This window comes from Macrotis lagotis, chromosome 4 (assembly GCF_037893015.1).
Source record: "Macrotis lagotis isolate mMagLag1 chromosome 4, bilby.v1.9.chrom.fasta, whole genome shotgun sequence".
Taxonomy (NCBI): Eukaryota; Metazoa; Chordata; class Mammalia; order Peramelemorphia; family Peramelidae; genus Macrotis; species Macrotis lagotis.
In genome coordinates this window covers 13,769,328-13,791,186 of record NC_133661.1, presented here as the reverse complement: position 1 = coordinate 13,791,186, position 21,859 = coordinate 13,769,328, and the positions used below count along the sequence as shown (strand labels likewise).

General features: G+C 37.1%; 1 protein-coding gene across 1 annotated transcript in view; it reads right to left on the bottom strand.

Annotated features, from left to right (window-relative positions):
* PRKG1 (protein kinase cGMP-dependent 1) overlaps positions 1–21,859 on the bottom strand; it is a 1,157,583-nt gene that overhangs the window by 762,130 nt on the left and 373,594 nt on the right.

Genomic DNA, 21,859 nt, shown 5'->3' with positions numbered 1-21,859 from the left:
CCAGTATCCTTGCCAAGAAAATTCCAAATAAGGTCATGGAAAGTAGGTGATGATGATGATGATGATGATGAAGATGAAGGCCATGACTTATGACTTTAGGGAGCTAATATGATGTGAAGCATTTAACTTTTGAATGGGGGTGTTGCTGTGCTAATTCACCAGCCTAACTTTCTCCTCTTGTGTCATCTGGGTCCAGTGGCCAGATATGAATCAGAACAAGTGGAGATGGCCTTGAATGGGAGGCAATAAGAGTTAACTAACTTGCCCAAGGTCACAAGCTAGTGTTCTATGTCTAAAGCCAGATCTGAATTCAATTGACTCTAGGGCTGGTGCTCTTAATCAATGAACAAGAAGCAAATCTTAAAACTCTATAGAAAAGCTTCCTTTTGACAAATATAGTGAATGGTACATTAATTCTTAATTTAAGTTTAAAAAAATAATGTTAAATACAATTGTGATAAGTGTTGTTTGGGAAAACTATTAGATGCACTCGCTGGACTATGCATTTCCAGCCTCTCTCTTTGCATGGGCAGTCCTCCATGCTGTCCCTCATCACCTTCCTTTTTCAGAATCTCTAGCTTCTTTCAAAGGACAACTCAAGACACATCCCCTGCTGCAAAAGGTTTTCTCTGTTCACACTAGGTGTTAACACTCTCCCTCTCTCTAGAAGTATTTCATGAAGCTTTGGTTCCTATGCACATTCTCTTTTCCCAATAGAATGGAAGCTCCTTCAGAGCAAGGAGGGTTTCTGTGTTCATCTCTCTACTCCCCAAATTGAACAAAGTAAAACTGAAACTAACTTTGACTTTAAATCCTGGTTCTCCCACTATTTATCTGGAGATCCTCTGGCAAGTCATTTCACCTCTGTGGAATTCAGTTTCCCACTCTATAATAAGGGCATACTAATATATGCATTACCTATGTCATAAAATTACTATGAAAACACTTTTAAACCCTGAAAGTGTTATTGAAAAAGAAAGTTATTTCTGTGATTGAAGAAATGACAGTGGACACATTTGATATAGTACTTAAGGGAGGTGGGGAGAGACTTTCTGAAGTGAAAAAAAATGTTTCTTTTCATCAATGGCAGGATGATTAACCAAACTGGGTTATATGGATACAAAAGAATATTATTAAATGGAGTTAGATATGAGTCAGAATAATTGAAAGGAAGGTGGAAGACTCTCCTGAAGCATGCAATGCATGAAGAAGCAGCAAGAGAACAATGGACACAGTCACTCTTTTTTTTTTTTGCAAGGCAAATGGGGTTAAGTGGCTTGCCCAAGGCCACACAGCTAGGTAATTATTAAGTGTCTGAGGCCGGATTTGAACTCAGGTCCTCCTGACTCCAGGGCCGGTGCTTTATCTACTATGCCACCTAGCCGCCCCCACAGTCACTCTTAATAAGGGGAAAGAGCTTGAATGGTTGGACATAATGGAGAGAAGCCTGGTCTTGGAGTTAGGAGGACCGGGACTGAAGCCCTGCCTCTGACTCATTTTGGGATGTGACCAAGGCTAAGCTCTATAGTCTTCCAGTCTTAGACAACTCTTGAAAATGAAAAGTTACATATGAATTATTAAATGGGAATCACTCTGTCAGTATACATTGATTAAGAACCTATTAAATGCACGACATTATGATAAGGGGGCAGCTAGGTGGCGCAGTGGATAAAGCAACGGCCCTGGAGTCAGGAGGACCTGAGTTCAAATCCAGTCTCAGACAATTAAAAATTACCTAGCTGTGTGACCTTGAGCAAGTCAATTAACCCCATTGCCTTGCCAAAAAAAAATGATATTGTGATAAGTGATGATACAAAGAAAGGCAAAAGACTACTCCTACCCTCAAAGAGCTTACTGTCTAATGGGGAAGATGATATTCTCAATTTCCTTACCTAAAAAATGGTGTCAATAATATGACACCTGCTACACAGAGTTATTTTGAAACCCACATGTTTAAAAGTTTTATAAATAATTTTCTATTTTTGTTAGTTTTTACCAAACCATGGGTTTAAGGGACTTGCCCAAATTCATACACTAGTAAATATCAAGTGTCTGATGCCAGATTTGAACTCAGGTCTTCCTGACTCGAAACACTATCTTAAAGAAAATGTTTTCCATAAATGAGATTATAATTAATAGACGCCTTTGATTTGCAATTGTTTGCCTGAATTATTCCTTTAGACCTTCTGATCTCTCCAAGTGAGTGAACAGAATAAAATGTCTTATAAACACAAAGCATCTAAAGGAACATCTTTTGACTAGATTGAATTTATAGTCATAAGATCCAATGTTGAAAGCTGAACTGGACTTCAGAGACTTCCCCTCTCTGCATTTTAAAGCTAAGGAAACTGAGGCCAAAGGAGGAGGAGATTTGGCCAGGAGCTGATAATTTAATTATAATAAAAAGTGAGATTTGAACCCAGAATCTTTAAGTCTAGAGAAACTTTTTTTTCTTTTCCCCATGTGGAAAGAAATGTAAAGGCCCCTGGATGTTTTGAGGGGAGGTACAATTGTATAGGGAGTTTATTTTTTTAATATAAGGAAGGATCATACTGGATGTCTCTGAGGTTCCTTTATGAACTGAGATTCTAGGACATGGGCACTGAAAGGAAAGCAACCTCAGAGGATTTACTGATAAGTCTTGAAAATGGCACAGACATAATGTCCATTGGGAGTGAACCATGTAAGAACAAGGTACTGAAAGAGACTGGGGTTGGGGTGATTTATGGTTTTTACTTATCTTTGAAATCACTCCTGCTCATTAGCATTAAATCTAGAAGGTATTGCTAAAGATTTATCTGATTTTCAATCCCCATTAATAGAAGTGCTAATGACAGCTGAAAGAGGGAAAACATTAATATGGAAAAAAAAACAACACAGAAGTAAAAGATACTCAATGAGGTAAATAGGCAATGAATGATTAAGAGTCAAAGAGATACTTTAATTGGCTCAATTAAATTAAATTTATTAAACTTGGTTCTCTTATTTTAAAAATGCACAAGTACCTTTCACTAGCCCAAATAACAAATGGTTATTTTTGGAGTTCCTTGTAGATAGTCCCAAATCCAAAGGTTTTTTTTTTTTTACTCCTGATTATTGAGCTCCCACTGTGTCTATTTGGGGTTTGTTGGTTCTGTCTGACTTGGGGGAGCTTTGGAAATGTAGTGATTCCCTTCATCCAGGTAAAGACACTGTTGAAAAGGAGAATGTAACTTCTCCTCTGTTTTCAGTGACCATATATCACAGGGTTTGTGGAGGGGGGACTGTTAGGATCTCAGTGAAAGAAAATTTAAAAATTTCCTAAGACTTTGTAAAAAGGATGTCGTGTCCATGGAACTCATCCTGATGTTTGGCTTATGAAGACTGGATATGCTATCCTTGTCATCTACTGCTTGATGTAAGAGATTTCTGTGTAATTTGATGTATCTTATTTGATACAGGAAAAAAACTTCTGAGAAGTCGAATCCAGGCTTCAGCAGACTTTCCAAGAATACACCGGATACACACAAACACGTTGTTCTGGTTGACCTTTGGAGTGGCTTCATCTCTCTGTATGGCATTTAGGCTTTAACCAAGATCCAGAATGTTCAGCTCAAACTCAGAATTATCATTTCCACCCAAACCATTAATCCTCCCAAATTCTCTATCAAGAAGGGGAAGAAGGATGCTAACAGTCGGTCACATTTAAGACCTCCAATGCGCCTCATATAAATTATTTCATTTGATCATCAGAGTGACCCTGTGAGGTAGATAGTTTTATTACTCCATCTTTGTGATGAGAAAATGGAGATCATGAGGCTGTGATTTTAGCAAGGAACAAACAACTGGTGTCCGAGGCATTAGGTTATTTATCTATCTATGCTGCAAGTCCAGTAGCCTATCTACTATACCACTTAGTTACTGCTCAGTCCCCTTTGTGCCCATCTAGCTATTCTTTAACTCCAGTCAATTCTTCCTTAGTTTATGACGTGGAATCTCAAGAAACAGGTCTGCGGTTATCTCTATGAAGATGTTAACAGAACCCATGGGACCTTAGGAGGATCCAAAGATTATGGGATTCTGGTCATTCCAAATACTTGTGGAACCCCCAACACTTAGGATATGGGTCTTCCTCTTATACTACAGAACACGAGTACTACCAGTTAGTGATTTGTTCATGGATTAGGTATTTATCTCCTGTTTTCTCAGTTTCTTCCATTAACACAAAATTGAATTTGGGACAGCAAATCAAGTCTATTCCTTTTGAAGCCTCTCTTTACACAAGAATCATCATTATAAAATTGGAAAGAAACTTAGTAATCATTTTCTCCTCTTCCTTCATTTCTTAAATGAGAAACTGAGCCCCAGAGAGGGGAAGTGATTTGCCCAAATTCAAATGAGAATTAAGTGTGTCATCAAGATTTTATCAGGGTCTGTTCCATTCCAAATCCAGAACCATTTCCTTTACCCTAGACAAAGGATAAAATCAAGAAATGCTGAATGATCTAAAATATATCTGAGCTCCTCAGATGATCTGACTTCAGCAGGCCTATAGTTCTCATTTTGGGTCTTTACAAAACAAGTGTCCTTGAGCTGTTAGTTCTCCATTTTAACTATAGTTTAACTAAAGTTTCGCTGTATTAAAGGACTGAAAATTATACCCTGAAAATTGGACTTTGGCCTTGCCAAGCCCATTCATTCATTCATTCCTTCATTTGTTGCCTAGCCTACTGATTTTACCCTTGCAGCATTTCTTGAAAATGCCCCCTTTTCTTCTCTGACACTACCACCTTCAACTCAATTGCTACTGAGGGATCTGCCTAACTCAAGCCACACCACACCTTTATCCATCCTCCACTCAGCACAGATTTGACCATATCATGTCCCCTCCTCAATAAACACCAGTGACTCCCTCTTTCCTCCAGGATTAAATACAGAATGGTGCTCAACATTCAAAACTCTTCATAACCTAGGCCTTTTCTACCTTTCTAGTGTTCCTATCCTTTACTCCTTAGCAAATACACTTTGATTCAGTGACAATGGCCCCCTGGCTAATCCATGCTCAAGACATTCATCTTTCAGTTACTGCTCCCCTACCCCATGCCTAGAATGTTCTCTTTTCTTCATCTCTGTTTAATGATTTTCCTTTTCTTTCCTTCAAATCTGGACTAAAATCCCATATTCTGAAGGAAGCCTTTCCCAAACCCCCTCTTAATTCTAATGCTCCCTTGCTTTGTTTCTCATGAATCTTGGAGATTGTTTATATGTTTGATTCCTTTCTATCTCCTCCAGTAGATTATGATGTCCTTGAGGGCAGGGACTGTCTTTTGGCTTTCCAGACACTAGACGTATTATCTGATACAAGAATAAGCACTTACTCCTGATTGATTATTGGAACAAGGAGAACAGCTAAATACAATTCTCATCTCATTTTAAAAAAGACAAAAAAAAAAAAAGGATAGTTCCATTGACACTGGATTACAAGAATATTTTCATATCCGAAGAACAACATAACTTGAATCAAAGTTAAAACACTGACCGTACACATTGAATGTACTTCCAGATTTCTTAAAGATTCGTTGAGAGAATGTGGAAAGCTTCACTTGGAGAAGGAAGGAGGAAAAGGGACAAGATACATAGCTGCACTCAAGAATTTGAAAGACTGTCAAAAGAAAGAAGGATGATATCATTCTGCTTAGGCCAAAAGGGCAGAAACAGGAGCACTGGCAGGCAGTTATGAAGAGGAAATAGGGGTTTAAGGTAAGGATCACTTTCTGAAACTGGTTACGCCCAAATGTGAAATGGCTTACTTTGCATGGTGGTAGATTTCTCCCTAAAGGAGGTAGTATAGTAGAGATGATTGAGATCTGGACTTCGAATCGGGTAAATTTAGATTTAAATCCTATCTTAAATACTTACAAGCTATAAGTGTGGGAGTGGGACATCACTTGTCTATGATTTCCTCACCTGTATAACACACGGGTTAGACGCAATGGGCTATCAGGTCCCTTCCAGCTCTAAATTGATGATCTCATGAGGCCTTGAATCTACTACTTCCAGAGAATGTTGTCAAGAGGATTCTTGGTTAAGTAGAGACTGAATGAGATTACCACTGAAATCCCTTTCAATTTAGAGAGTCTATGAATTTTATTTGAGAGGCTTATCAAATCCTTGGTTCCCTAAAATCATAAAATCATTATTGTATCATATTATTTTGGGTCCTAGGACAAAACAGTAGGAAATATATAACATTTGTTTACATGACAGCCTTCTAAGGCACACATACTCATGGGCAGCAATGGAAAAATCCAGAATTCAATCCATCTACAGTGACAGCTTCACCAATGACTTCACTGCCACAAAATAATTGGTCTGTTTTTCTGACAGTGTATAAAAACCATTCATCTTTCCAATCTAAAAGGGTGAGGGTTACTCCCCAGTCTCCATAAATGAGAATGAGGGTCAGAGCTCTTTTCATAATTTCTAGGCTATTTGATATATTTTTTAAAAATACCTATTGATTCAGCTACAAAGACATAGGAGGATTTTAAAACATAACTTCATCTATATATCCCTAGGTAAGGGGAGAAGGACTACGATGTTTCTTGCCTCAGAACAATAGGTAGGTTAATTCTGTTTACCCCAAATGAAAGAGCTCAATCAGAAAGCAAACAACAAAAACAAAAACAAAATACAAACAAAAAGCTTAGAAATGAAGTCTAAATTCTCATTTTTTGTATTCAATCAGTATACAAGTATTTATTAATTTATAGATGTTCTTTCTCTATATATATAGAGAGAGCACCTATAAATTATAAACAATGTGCACATTTCAAATTATGAATGCTAGTTGTGGAAGAATGGAAATAGAAACTGGGAGAGAGATCATAAAAGATTTCAGTGGAAAAGTTGGTTTGAACTGAGTCTTGAAGGCATAAAAGGTTTTAAGAGATAGAGAGGAGGAGGATGGAATGCATTTCAGATATGGGTTCAGCCAGTGTAAAGGCATAGTGATGGGAGATGGAGGGAGATAGGAGAATAATAGGAAGAAGGCCAGTTTTACTAAAGCATAATATGTATAATTCAACCAAAAAACTTAGCGGCAACCAGTAAAGCTTGGCATTGAGATCTGACTTGAGTCAGAAAGACTTAGACTGAACTTTGCTTCATAATTACTGGTTGTGTGATGGTAGACAAGTCCCTTCATTTGTGCCTCAGCTTCCTCATCTGAAAAATTAGGGTCGGAATAGTACTAGCTTCTAGCATTGCTGATGATCAAGGGAGAATGTTTATAAGGCACTTTACAAACTTTATCTTTCTATCTATCTATCTATCTATCTATCTATCTATCTATCTATCTATCTATCTATCTATCTATCTGTCTGTCTAGTTGTCTGCCTGTTTATTGGTCTATCTATCCATCCATCTAGTTACTTATTTGGTAATATTTATTACTTGTTAAAATAATAAGCAATATCATCAATCACTCAATAAACATTTATTAATACCTATAATCCAGGCACAATGCTAAGTTCTAAGCACACAAAGAAAATCAAAGACAGTTCCTTCCCTCAAAGAACTCCCAATCTAATGGGAGAGACAATATGCAAAAAACTACATCCAAAGAGGCTACAGATAGTAGTGTAAATGAGTATCTAATTAATGTACCTTGTTAGGTATTTGGGATACCAGGCTAGAAAGGAAAGCATTTTGCCCTAAAGAAGCTTATATTTTCATGGTTGGGGCAATCCAATATGCAAACAATTACAGAAACAATAATACATTACATAATTACATAACTAGATAATAAAAAGGAATTTCAAGAGACATAGTTTAAACAAATGGATACATCCGAGATGCCCTCCTATGGGAGATAACAATTTGAAAAACTAACTAGAAGGATGTTCAGGACTCCAAGAAACAGATGGGAAGGAACCATTTCAAAAGTGGCAATTTCATGATCATAGATTTGAGGTTTCTAAAAGCAATAAGGTTTCATGTGACAGACACATATTTGGAAAGAGAAAATGTTGTGGGTCAAGAGTGGCTGAAAACTGGTACAGAAGATGAGAAAATGTCAACTCATGAGTCCCTCTGCTGTTTAGAAATACCATCTCTATGTACCAGTTCACCAGCCTCAGGGCTTCTCTTTGGATGCCCAATTGCCAGACTTTGAAGACCTCAGTCCCTAGAGGACATGCATCATGTCATCAAAGATAGGGAGAGGCCATGTCAGATCCCTTGGATTACAGAATAAGACAAAAATTAAAGCCTTTCACCAAGGCTGAGACTAAAAAGCTTACACATGTTCTTTCCAATTCCCACATATTTTATTCATTAGGAAGCAGAGAAGAAAAAGATTTTCTCTGTGATAATACCACCCTGAAGGAAGAAATATCTAACCAAGATAGTACACATGCAACTCCACATCTGTCGATCAATACAATTTTATTAGGAGCCTACTATGTGTTAAGCACTTGGCTCTCTCCAGTATGTGGCTATCAGGACTCTAGAGAATAATGATGCCACCACCTATCTAGTTTTATGAATCTACTAGTTATAATTCCAGCTAAAGATTCTAAAAACTGCAAACTGAATACCTGAAGCACATGTCTTTCATCAGCTTAAATGGGGATGATGTCTACATATGCAAACTACCATCTATTAATGAATTAATGGATAACAATATTAATAAACGCTAACATTGATAGAATCTGCGATGTTTTGCAAAATTCTTTTATATATTTTGACCACCTGACAGTAATGAGAAATCAGTGGTATTGTTTTTCCCATGTTAAAGAAAAAGAAACTGAGACTTATTGAGGTTAAGTGACATGCCAAGAATAATAGTTAATTACTTGGGGTAAGAACTGAACTCAGGTCTTCCTGACTCCAAGGACAACTCTATCCACTGTGCCACAGTAGTCCTTTCTATCACATACTAGTCCCTCTACCATATACCTGCTATTCCAACTATCACCAAAACTTGATGAAATGGAACCAGGGACTAGAATAGAATTTGGGAATTTTAATTAACCATTAAAAGTTTAAAATTAAACTAAGATTTCTCGGACATTCTGTGTAGTCTCATGGGATCTTAGTCATTATAATCAAGAGGATTTTAAATGAAAAAGTAAAGGAGGGAGAAAACTTGTAGATACCATAGTGAATAGTCACTTACCATTTAAATGAAAAGTCAGAGAAACTACCCATCATCACAAGCAACAAAATTCAGGAAAAGAGAAGAGCCAACAAACTGTTCTGGGATCTCAGATACTTATTCATAAATAGACTCTAATTTAAAAACAAAGTAAATGAGCAAGGAGACAAAAGGATCCCAAAATTTGATGAGGAAAGAAACTGGGTTGTTATTCAGTTGGTTTGATCATGTCTAACTTTTCATGACCCTGTTAGGGTCCTGTACCTTGGCAAAGATACTGAAATTGTTTGCCATTTCCTTCTCCAGCTCATTTCATAGCTAACTGAGGCAAAGAGACTTAAGTGACTTGCTCAGGATCACACAGATAGTAAATATTGGAGGCAAGATTTGAATTTAGGAAGATGAGCTTTCCTGTCTTCAGACTCGGCACTCTATCCACCGTATCACCTAGCTGCCCCTTAGAACCCAGGACTAGAATAGAACTTTTGAATTTTAATTAATCAACCATCTGTTCATATTTTTCAAACTACGAATTGTCAAATTACTAGAGTTTCTAATGGAAGGAAAAGTGGCATCTATCAAGAATCTCAGATTCCAAAATACATTCAGTTCTCAAAATTCAGGACCTAATGAGGAAATCTTGGAGGAGAATTTTATATTACTTCACCTTCAACCAGGGTTGAAACATTTAATACCAATTCTTCTCACTAGAGGGAAGACATTTAAATTCTTTTTTGTCCAAATGCCCACACCTTAATGTTACAAAATAGCCCAGGAGATTTTGTATAGTGGACTTGCTGGTTCCACAGGGTGGCCCATTCTAGATGGCAAAGAGTGTTGGGAGCCTGACAGCAACAAGAGTCTTCCCCGAAACATACTAGGCCTTAATGGTCTAATGTGCTCTTTTTCTATAAATATCCAAATCCAGTAATTATCGACTTTTGAATTTTAATGAATAGGCCATCTGTTCATTCAAATAAAGAAAACAAAAATTTTCTACAAATCATCTTCTTGATGAGCTGTCCCTTGTGACTATCTTTGCCTCACTGTTTTCTGTTATATTTAACTTTCCAATAGCACACTGCACAATATACAGGATGGCTACAAAGTGGGAAGTAGATATGTTGGGCCTTTTTTTTACCTGTTTCTTGAAGTTATGTTCCTATGGAAGCTATATTTGTACTGATCAAAAGCTCATTTTAATTAATATTGTTTAACAAAAGTCTATTTGAAATGAAAGACTAGTTATATAACTTAAAAATACTGTTTCTCCCTGAAAAATTACCTAGTTCTTAATCAAATCACCTAGTGCCTGATAAAAAAAGTCATATACTTTTAGACTGCTAACATCATAATGATTTGCTATAGCAGTTTCCTGTTATTTGTCTTTAGTACAGAAGTACATCTTTTTTTCCCTCTTCCTTCATTTCCCCAGCTTTTCTGCTCCCTCTCACTTTTCATAATTATCATTCTTTTCTTCCAGGGTTTCATAAGTCATATCTGTACATCCTTGTTTTCACTCAGAGCATCTTCCCACTGATCTTATGGCCAACCAGCCTTCATATCATCCTGAAACTTTTGCTAAATAAAATTTTCCCATCATAGACCTCACCAAGGAGAAGTGGTATGTTTTGAGTCATGAAGTCCTGTGTTCTTTCTCATAGATAATGGGGCACGAGATCCTGGGCCATCTCTCATTGCCCTCAGACAAGTTTTAAGATTCTACAATTCAGAAGATTTCCTGATCATTGGAAGTACCCAGAAATGAAACTACAGATCTATATCTCAACCCCAATTCAAAAGGGTTTAAAAGGCATTTTTTCCTCCTGCTAAATTTGTTTAGTTGATGGTATTACAGATTCAAGTTTTCTTTACTACCCAATTCATTTTTTGAAGATTGTTGGAGGAAGGATTTTTCTTTGTGCACTATGTCTTGTAAAATGAGCTGTACATTAGTGAAGCTTTATAAATAAAACATAAAGGCGGGAGGAATTTGACAGAATACTCTTCCCATGTATGAGCAGATGAAACTTTCAACAACCTAATTAAAAATGAAAATAATATTATAATTTCACATTATGTCTAAGATTTGAGACTAGTGGTGCTAGAGCAGGCAATTGGAGGAAAAACCCTACAATGCAGTCTTTTGGAAAAGAACTGCTTTTACGTGTTGCTCTTACAGCTGAGAGAGGAGGGTCAGCTACAGGCTTTACCCATGGACCTCAGCAGACACAGTTGGCCTAAGTCAATTCCAATGAGAATGGTTTTGTAGTATTCAGAAAAGCCTCTAGATATGGAATCTATGAAGCTTTGGCCAAGTCCCTTTGCCTCTCTCAGGGGCAGTTTCCCCTTATGTAAAATGAAGGGGATATGCAGGTGACATTTCAGGGTTCTTCCAGCTCTACATTGTGATAATCTGATTCTCTAGGAAATATATTTTTCCTTCCACATGTTGGATGGGAATCGATTGATGTAAAGTTGAAGATATCTAAAATTCTAATGGACAGTTCTCAGGACCACAGCCAGACCAGGAGTCTGGTAAACCCAGGAAGTTTCTAAAGACAATTCCCTAAAAATAAGAATGGCTGTTTATCTGCATCAGTGACAGGAATAGGTGTACCCACACAATCATAGAAATTTGATTATTATAAAGAGAACAAAGCATTCGATAATGCTGGAAAAGACATAAAAGGTGATAGGATCAACTTTCAGTCATCTTAGCTTAACACTTTCCCAAATCATGAGATAACATCATCAAAACCATGGGCATTCACTCCTTTTTTATACTCTTCCATTTCCCAACTCTAGTCATTCTTCTCTGGATGTATCCTGTTGACTATTTTCATCTCCTCTTCCTCACTCTTTCCTTACTTCTTAATAGCATCTCTTTCTGAAGATGGGAGGAAAAAAAGGAAATGAAGACAATGAGAAGAAAAACAAAAGTTGTGGAGAAAGAGAAGGGGAGGAGATAGAGAAGAGAGATAAAGAGTCAGAGGAAAGAAAAGGTGAACAAAGATGTTGAGAAGCAGAGATAAGGGATGAAATGACACCAAGGATATTTAGACTTATGACCAGTTTGATATTGTAAAAAAAAAGAAGGTGCCTCTAGCTCCTGCCCTCAAAGCTATTTGGAATTTACTCTGTGCATATTTTGTATATGCTCAGATATTTACAAAATGTGTACAAATTGCTTACACTGACAGAATCTAAGTTCCTTAAAGGGAGATTTAGCTTCATTTTTGTCTTTCTCCTCCTAGAGTCAGCACTTAATAAATGCTGATTTTGTTACTGTTCAGTTACTCAATCACATCTATCACCCCATTTGAGTTTTTGCCAAAGATAATAAAGTGGATTGACATATTCTTTTCTACTCATTTTATAGATGAGGAAACTGAGGCAAACAGGTTAACTGATTTACTCAGGTGCTGTTTGAGGCCACATTTGAACTCAGGAAGATGAGTCTTTCTGACTCAAACTCCAGTACTCAATCCATTGTATCACTTAGCTGATATAAACATGATTTTATTATTGTATTTTATATTACTATACTATGTTAATTTATATTGTATTTCTTACAACACTTTGTAAACTGTGATTGTGCCATACTTATTTTTGTTATATTTTTAAATTTTAATTTTTTTTTAAAAATGTTGTACCCTTGGAGACAAATTCTTCAGAAGGAAGATAGTGAACCATGGCAATCAGGTGAAGATATTCTTCAAGGAAACTTTGTACATTGTCCATTGTACACTGTCAGTTAATTCAAATTTCCCTCATGGGCTGGGTTATATGGTGTAACCATTTTGATATGGGAGATAAGTTTGGAGTCACCTTTTAATGCATGTGTGGGATGCATCTTTATTTAATTACAAAAGATGACTCAATGAGCTTCCCAGGAGTCCCTGATCTAACCAGGTGCTGAAAACTATTATGACAGAGATTGCATTTTCTTTATTCATGAATATGCTAAAATTATAATGTTGACATTTTGTCATGGATTGATGCAAGAGGGAAAGAACACTAGGAAATTTATTTACTAGAAAAGTTATTACTGTACTCCATAAATATTTGCCTCCAAACATACTCAACAAAACTTTAAAAAAGAAAAAAAAAACTACAGTACTTTCAGTACCTGAGCACAAAGACTATAAATCTAACAAATTAAAATTTAACTAGCATTACTGTTAGTTGAATTACCCACTGGTTCCTGAATCCAATATCAGGAATCTAACAAATCTTATGTAATGCTCTCATTAGTTGGCTAAATTCCTTAAAAGTGATTCAATAAAGTATAGGGAGGAAATTTGGGATGATAGAAAGAAAAAACTAACAACATGGGCAGGGAAGAAGGGCAAGGAGGACTCCATGGATAAGGTAACATGGATGCTCATTTGAAGAGGTGATAAGGAGGAAGAAATGGATACCAGCCATGTAATATGGCCTTTCTGAAGAGAAAGAAGAGGACATTCTTAGTCAGAAAATAGTAAGATAGTCTGCCAGGAACCCTGAGTATGTGAAGGTGAGTAATAAGAAATAAGTGTGGGAAAGTAGATAGGAGCCAGATTGGGAAGTCTTTAAATATCAGGTTGAGGAGATTTGAATTCTAAAGGAAAGGATAAAGATGAGACATATAATTTCGTAGCTTTAGGTAACGTCCAGGTGAAGAAAATAACACAGATAAGTTTGTTCTCCACCAACTTAGTTTTAGAGAGGGACTGGGAAATGCAATGACTATTCTGGAATCCCATAGCCAGGATGGGTCAGAGGTAGGATGAATCCAGGATTTTCTGGCTTTAAGGCCTGCTCACCTATATGATTTTTTCTTTATATTGAGAGGTAATACTTCTAAATGTAATTTCGAGTTTTATGTAGCCATAGATTGTCATGATCCCGTGCTAGCAAAAGAAAGTGAGATATTCCTCATATATTCTCTTTGGTGATATGGGGATCTAGGAACAAAATGGTGCCATGCTACTATTGCAATATGCAAGGGCAAGCTGACACTGCCAAGTTCCGTCATCCATGGGATATTTGCATATGGGTCATAGAATCATAGACAATTTAGAAAGAGGTGAGACCAGAGTTTAGTTCCTCATTTTACAAATGTGGAATCTGCATTTCAGAGAGGCTAAAGTAAAGATTAATCCAAGTATTAAGTGTGCCATTTAAGATTTGATGCTAGGTCTTCTGATACCATTTGCCCTTTTTGTAAAAAATGGGCACACCCCCAAAATATATGGTTTATTTCATGCAGTCAAAATATGAAGACTCTCCAAGTACTGGGTATTCTGAAAAGTGGAAATTCAGCTTTTCTAGTTTCCATTAAGACAATTGTGGAAGACCGTGTTAATATATAGACCATCATTTTAAGTCAGTAATACATACTAGATTCCCCCTGAAAGGAACTCTTGAGAAGATTATTAAAGGGAAAAACTGATCAGGATGTAAGTTTCTACATGATCTAGAAAAAACATATCTCCCCCCCGCCCAGTATATAAGGAATAGTTTCGAGTACAAAGCTAGATTCAGACTATCTCAAATTTTCATGATGGAGAGAATGTAGGATCTTGATTGGCAAAATGGCAATTAGGTTGAGAGGTCAGTGATAGAGAAGAGAACAAGAGTAACTATTTAGAGTCAAGGAATTTCTGAGCTAAACGTACTCTTAGAAAACTTTTACTTATCAAATGACGGTATAACTAATCTATAAAAAAAACCAGAGAAATTAACCAGTTCAATATGTGTATTTTTCAAACAAGGGAAGTGAGACCCAAAGGCTTATTCAAGATTCTCTAACTAATTACAGGTACTACCAAGTCTAGAATTCAGGCCTTCGACCTCATAGGTCTTCGGGAGGATGGTCTTAGTTAGCCATAAAGAATCATGGAAAGGGAAGTCAATATGTTGCTCATGTCTTATATATTGATTTTCAGAAAGAAAATGGAAGAGTGAAAGGAAGGAAAAGATATATATATATATATATATTATATATGTGTGTGTATTTATACATACATACACACACATATGGAGAGAGAGTATCTGTGTATGTGCATGTGTGTGTGTGTGTGTGTGTTCAAGCAGAAATGTGGAGGGATGAGCCTAAAGACATACTAGAGCTTCCCAGAAGATGAAGATATGAAGGTTATTAAAAAAAAAAGAACCCTTACGAATAACAAGAGAAATTCCAAAAGGCATAAAAGACAGCATCCAGAGTATGTTAAAAAAAAAAAAAAGCAAGGAATCTAGGATATCAAAAACCTTTAGAAACATGAAATTTAAAAAAAATAAAGACTTGGCATATAAAGTCTCTCATGGGGAATTCTCTAAGGAGCAGAGAAGGGAAGGTTGATCATCAAATTCACCAGCTTGACTCCTAGACTCCGGGATGCCACTGTGGTAATGAAAACAGACCTACATTCTTGTGTCATGTGGCATTGTACAACTTGGAGGTGAGCCACAAGAAAGGCACTAGGCCTTTACAATTCAGGGTATATTTGGTCTCTCTTCTCAGGAAACTGCAATGCTGTTTTCATTAATATCAATGATACAAGTTAGGAGAGGCATGAAAAAATTGTCACGAAGGATGGGGCACCCCACTGATCCATCCCACCATGTAATATATCATTTAAAACGTGAAGGGAAGTCATGCTGTCAACCTCAAATGCTTACAGACCTAGCCCTCAAACATACCCAGTTGTTGTTGCTATTGCTGTGTTTTCTTTTAAGCTTATTTCTGTTTCTAGCCCATGGCACCCCTTGGAGGAATGAGTTTCATATCCATGGCCATGAGTAGCATTTCCCATCTGTGAAATGGCAGTGATAACACAGCTTCATCTCCCTGCCTAAGCTGTGGGGTGGAATGTGATACAGTAATGTGGACAATGCGTTATTTAGTTTTCTTTATTTTAGGAGGAATCCTCCTTTTAACTTTCAAGAGAATCCAATATTTGAGGAATTGGGGAACAGATTCATTAGGATTTTTGAGACTCTTGGTCATGTCTTCTTTCCCAGCCTGATGGGATGATAGTAGGAAGAGACTTATATTTGTTTTAGGAGTCATCCGTTCAAATCCTGCTTAGGATTTTTTTTTTTTTCTGTGTGACCCTGGGGCAAAACTTTTCATCTCTCAGAGTTTTGTCTTTCCTTTTGAGTAAAATCCTATGTTATCCTAGGGGTTACTGGGGGAAAAAATTCATTAAAGCTCCAAGTGTCAATGAAAGGTACATTGTTACTATTAGGACTATTACTGATATAGTACTATACTGTTTCTATTACTATTGTAACTATGACTAATAATCATAATTTGCTAAGTTTTTTAATTAACAACAAAATCAATGACATAACCCTCCCATTTAGAAAACCCTCTTCTCCATTCCTTGAACAATTTTAGTTATCCTTCTCTGGTCTCAATATTCTCTAGTTTAAAAAAGACTTCATGGGTTATAGCATGAAAATTTGTTACCAAGAAACGATAATGTATAAGGGAGAGATAATCTGTTTTGGTTTTCTTTCTAATTTCCTTCTTGATGAGGCCACACATTGTTGACCTTTCTACAGTAACAGTAAGCCAATGGTCTCATGGAATAATCTAGAATGAAAATTGGGACTATTTTCTGGATATTCCTGGGGAATTTAGGGATTGGCCTCCCATAGGTAATTCACATAGAAGTGGAGGCGAATCTGAGAGACCATTTGGATGCAGAAATGTCACCTCTTCCAGTTGGAAGAAACTTCATATGCCATCTAGTCCAAACTATAGCCAAATAAGAATTAATTTTCCAACATAACTGGCTAATGGTTGTCTCTGGCCAGCCTCTTTTTGGAGAAATCTCAAAAATGTCAGGAGCTCAGTCATGCCTCCAAATAGTTATTCCATGTAGGAACAGCCAACATTGTTAGGACTTTTCCCTAATATCAAGCCTAAAGCTACCTTTGCACAACTTTTACTCATCGATTTTAGTTGTGCACTCCACAGTCAAAAAACATGTTTAAATTCTCTTTGATACAAACTTCCTTCTTGTACCAGATATCCCTTTAAAAGCAGCTACCATGTACCCCTAAATTCAGGCTACCTTTTTTCCCCAAGTTAACCTTCTTAATTTGAATCAACTGATCCATACGGTTGGCCTCAAGGACCAATCTTAATTCCCTTCTTCTGTGCACTTCTCCACTATTCTAGTTGCTCTTAAAAATCTCCATTTGAGGAGGGTCTCTATTTCCTATGAGCTTGCCCTCCTCAGGCCTTTATATTTTTCTAGTGCCAATTACCTTCCCTTCTCCCTTTTTCAATATCCTTTTATATATTGTTTCCTTTCATTAGACTGTTTGCTCCTTGAGGACTGGGATTTATATTTCTTTGTTTTCTTGTTTGTATTCCTAGATATTGGGACAGTGTCTGGCAAATAGTAGGCACTTAATAAATGTTTTTTGACTGAATGCTGATTTCTGTCCTTCCTAAAATGCAGTTCAGCCAAGTACTCCCCATGTGTTCTAATGAGAAAAACTCAGGAGGTTGGAATGGTTTTCAACGAAGGTTCAGATAGCATCCAATTTCTTGTTTGTCCATTTGTGCTTCATATTGTGGTTTCAATAGAATAAAGCCCGGAGAGTTTTCCGAGGCGAACTGCTATCTAGCTATTCTTTTCCTGTCTTATACTTAGAAAGATGAGTTTTTGAATCCACATATTAATTTATATAGAGACATTTTTAAAAGGTACCTCCATAGGCCTAGAATTCATGTCACAAGGACTTGAATTTGAATTCAGCCTCGGACACTAACTGTATATCTCTGGGCAAGTCACTTAACCTCTGCCTGTCTCAGTTTCCTCAAGTATAAATTGGAGAGAATAACACCACCTGCTTCCCAGCGATGTCACGGGGATCAAATTATAGAATATCTGGAAAGCATTCTAAAATAATAGTTGGCATAAATGCTAGCTGTTGCCATCCTTACCATCACTGTTGTTGTTTGATAGCTTCCTCTAATACACTTTAGCTGGATGATCCAAAAAGTCCCTAAAACTCTTATTGCTTCAGGCAATCCTCTATGTCTATGATTACAGACGAGCTGCTGGGAATTCCCTACACTCAAAAAATCCCTTCCAGACCAAAATGCAAGTAAGTAGGTAGGTAAATAGAAAGCTAGTCAGTCAGACATAAATGTAGAATGATGATGATGATGATGATAACCTAATAATAATAATAATAATAATAGCTAATAGCATTTGTGATTTGCTAGGCACTATGCCAACACTATTATCATAATCGATCCCCACTAAAACCTTTCAAGGTAGGGGTTATTGTCATCTTTATTTTTCAATTGAGGAAACTGAGGGAAATAGCCCTTCAGAAAGACTGGTTCAAGGTCACACAAATAGTTAAGATCTGAGATCAAATTTGAACTCAATTCTCCCTGCCTGCAGACCCAGCCTCTGTGCTCTGTGGCATGACTTAACCACTTAGGAACAATAATTGGAGATATAGAAATATAGCTACAGTTAAAGCTAGGTGGTGTCTTTCATTAAGGTATATCCTCAGCACATTTGATTTTTAAAAATATAACATTCATTAATATTTTTCCTGATTCATCATACTGTTTTAAAATCCTAAAATGAATTTTAAATAGATTACTTAAATTTGAGATATAGGATTTTTAAAAATGGGACATATGCTACTGGACATACCTGTCTTCATGATATAAACATAAGTATATATTATAATTATATTATATACTATATTAGTATTGTATATTGTATATAATAACATTATATATTTATATATTATACATTTATATATTATATATTATAATTAAATATATAAACATATATTCATGATATAAACATAATTAACCCAATGTTCTAATCTGTTAAAAACATCTTAGAGAAATGCACTATGGTAAGTTATATTCAACATTTACAAAATGGAAATAATATTTCTGTTCTTCACTCTTTAGATCTACCTCACACATTTGTCTCCTTAAAGTTTAATAAATTTGCCATCTGCTTTTATTCAAGTCCTTGATCAAAAAGCTAAGCAGAACAGGGTCTAAGAAAGATCCCTGGGGCACACCACTGGAGACTTTATGGCAAGATAGCCCACTGATGACTTCTCAATGAGTCCTATCATTCAGCTAGTTCTGAATCAATTGAATTGGGCTATGTCATCCAACCTCCAACCTCCATTAATTTACACTTTGATAAAAATGTTGCTCAGAGTGCTCAGTGCTTCCCTTGCCCCAAGTCACAGAAGTAGAAAATATTTGAACCCAAATTTCAGCCCAGGCACTCTGATTCTAAATTCTATATTTTTGCCACCACAGAATGTAAAGACTGTCCACAATGGAGCTCATTAGATACTTCCTTTTCCACTAATAAGTCTCCTGAATTTTTTCTTGTAGCTCATCTCCTTCAGCTCAGTATTTCATCAGCCAAGAGAGCTGTCCGTCATGTGCAAACATGAACATTTTCATATCCTTGCTTTTGACAATAATTTATAAAGCTGATAAATGAGATGAGCTGTAGCACTAATCCTAGGAGACCTCCCTTTTTGCACTCCTTCATCCAAAGAACCTGTTTATTGTAGAATTGTGCTTTGTAATGAGTAGTAATGCTTTGTGGGGAGGGTACAAACTCACTTAGAACACTGAGAAATATCCATTGGGAAATCAACTCCAACTCCCAGGGGGGAGATGCATTATTTAATTATTCCAAACAAAGCCTCCTAAACTGCAAATCTTGCTGAGGTTTAACAGCAAAACTCTTTTCTTTTGCAGTAATCACAAATTAACCCCAGCATAGACTTCCTCACTGAATAATTAATGTACAATATTTATATCGACCTTTTAGCTCATAGCTCTGCAAATCTTAAGAGAATTTTACTTTCTAATCCTAGGATCTTGAAACTAGAGGCAAAGTAAGGTGCCAACTGTGACCCTTTGGGGGAAATCATCATAAGATCAGAGATAAGAAGAGGCAGGGCAAAACGTTCTGCCCACTAAATGACAGCCTCTGCAGACCAATCATGAACTGGGCCCAGATTTAAGAAAGAGAGCTGACTGGATCACATTTGGGTAGCTCCACATTGGAATCTATGGCCCGGCCTTGGCTCTTTTCTAAAATTTGATCTGTAAAATATTGGTCTTATCCTGGTAATGTCATCTGATGTTGAACCATGGAGTCTCGCAATCTTCAAAACTATTTCCTTCATTCATTCAACTCATAAGCATTTGCTCAGTGCTTATTGTGCGCCCAGAGACAAAAATGAAGTGATTTCCAGTCTCATACTACTTTATTGGAGACATAATATGGATTTAGAGAAGAAAATGGGGAAAAAAGAGACAAAGGAAATATAAATGAATTTCAGAGCAGAGTAATAGGAAGGGTCTACTATAGGCAGTGAGACTCAAGCTGACCCTGGATGTTATGAGAGATGCTTAGCAATTGGAGGGCACCCAAGGAACAGCAAAAAAGAGCCACCGAGGCTGGAAGTAAATGGAAGAATTTTACGAAGTTAGACTTGAAAGCAAAAGAGATAGAGGTGGTCACGTCAGTCCAAGTACATTTATTAAGCACCTACTATGTTATACTATGTCAAGTGATAGGGATACAAGGGAAGGTTTAAAGGGGGGCAGGGGGCCCTGATCTCAAAGAAGTCAAAGGGAGGGAACCAATGACTTCACTACATAGGGAATGCTAAGGTGAGGAAACTTCCGCTAAGGTAGGTTGTGTCCAATTTCTAGTCTGAAAAAGTTACCTAGGTTACCTAGGGTCTCATAGCCACTATGTGTTAGTCTTGAGACTTGAACTCAGGCCATCCCAGCTAGAAGACCCAGCTCTCTAGTCACACCATCCTAATATCACTCAAAGAGGATCAACTTGAACCAGAAGCTAAAAGAGAAGGAGGCTCAGGTGGTTTGCAATTTTAAGGAAGTTTTCAGATACATTGTGCATGAGCAGGTGAAACACTGCCCAGTTCATAGCTCCCTTTGTGGCCAAAGCAAGACTGACTCAAAGACAGTCTTTGGTCAGTGGTGGTATTTGCACCCAACAACATGCAGTATTTCAATACAAAGACAGCCACAGGAACAATTGCACATAAGGTACTGTGCAGTACTGGCCCGCAAAAAATGTATGAAATAACCCTGGTCCTCAAGGCCAGAGAAAACATGTGCCTAGGTCTGTGTAAAAGAAATAAAAACTAGCAAACGTTCTTTAAGAAAGGTGTTCTGCTGCTGCTGCTTCTGTTACTACTACTACTACTACTACTACTACTACTACTACTACTACTACTACTACTACTACTACTACTACTACTACTCTACTACACTATTGCTGCTACTACTACCACCACCACCACCACTACTATTCTGGGAAGCTAAGTGAGGCAGTGGATAGAGCACTGGTCTTGGATTCCAGGGGATGGGAGTTCAAATCCAGCCTCAGACACTTGCCATTTACTAGGTGTGTGATGTTTGGCAGGTCACTTCCCTCTGGTTGCCCCTCATCTAGGGTCATCTCCAGTTATTCTGATTCCTATCTGGCCACTTGTCCCAGAGGGCTCTGGCGGAGAAAGTGAGACTGGTGACACAGCACCCCTTCACTCAAATCCAATTCATGTGCTTGCCATGGCATTATCTCCCTGACGTTTTAGTCTTCTTCAAAAATGAAGGACAACCTTTACTACTACTACTACTACTACTACTACTGCCACTATTACCACCAC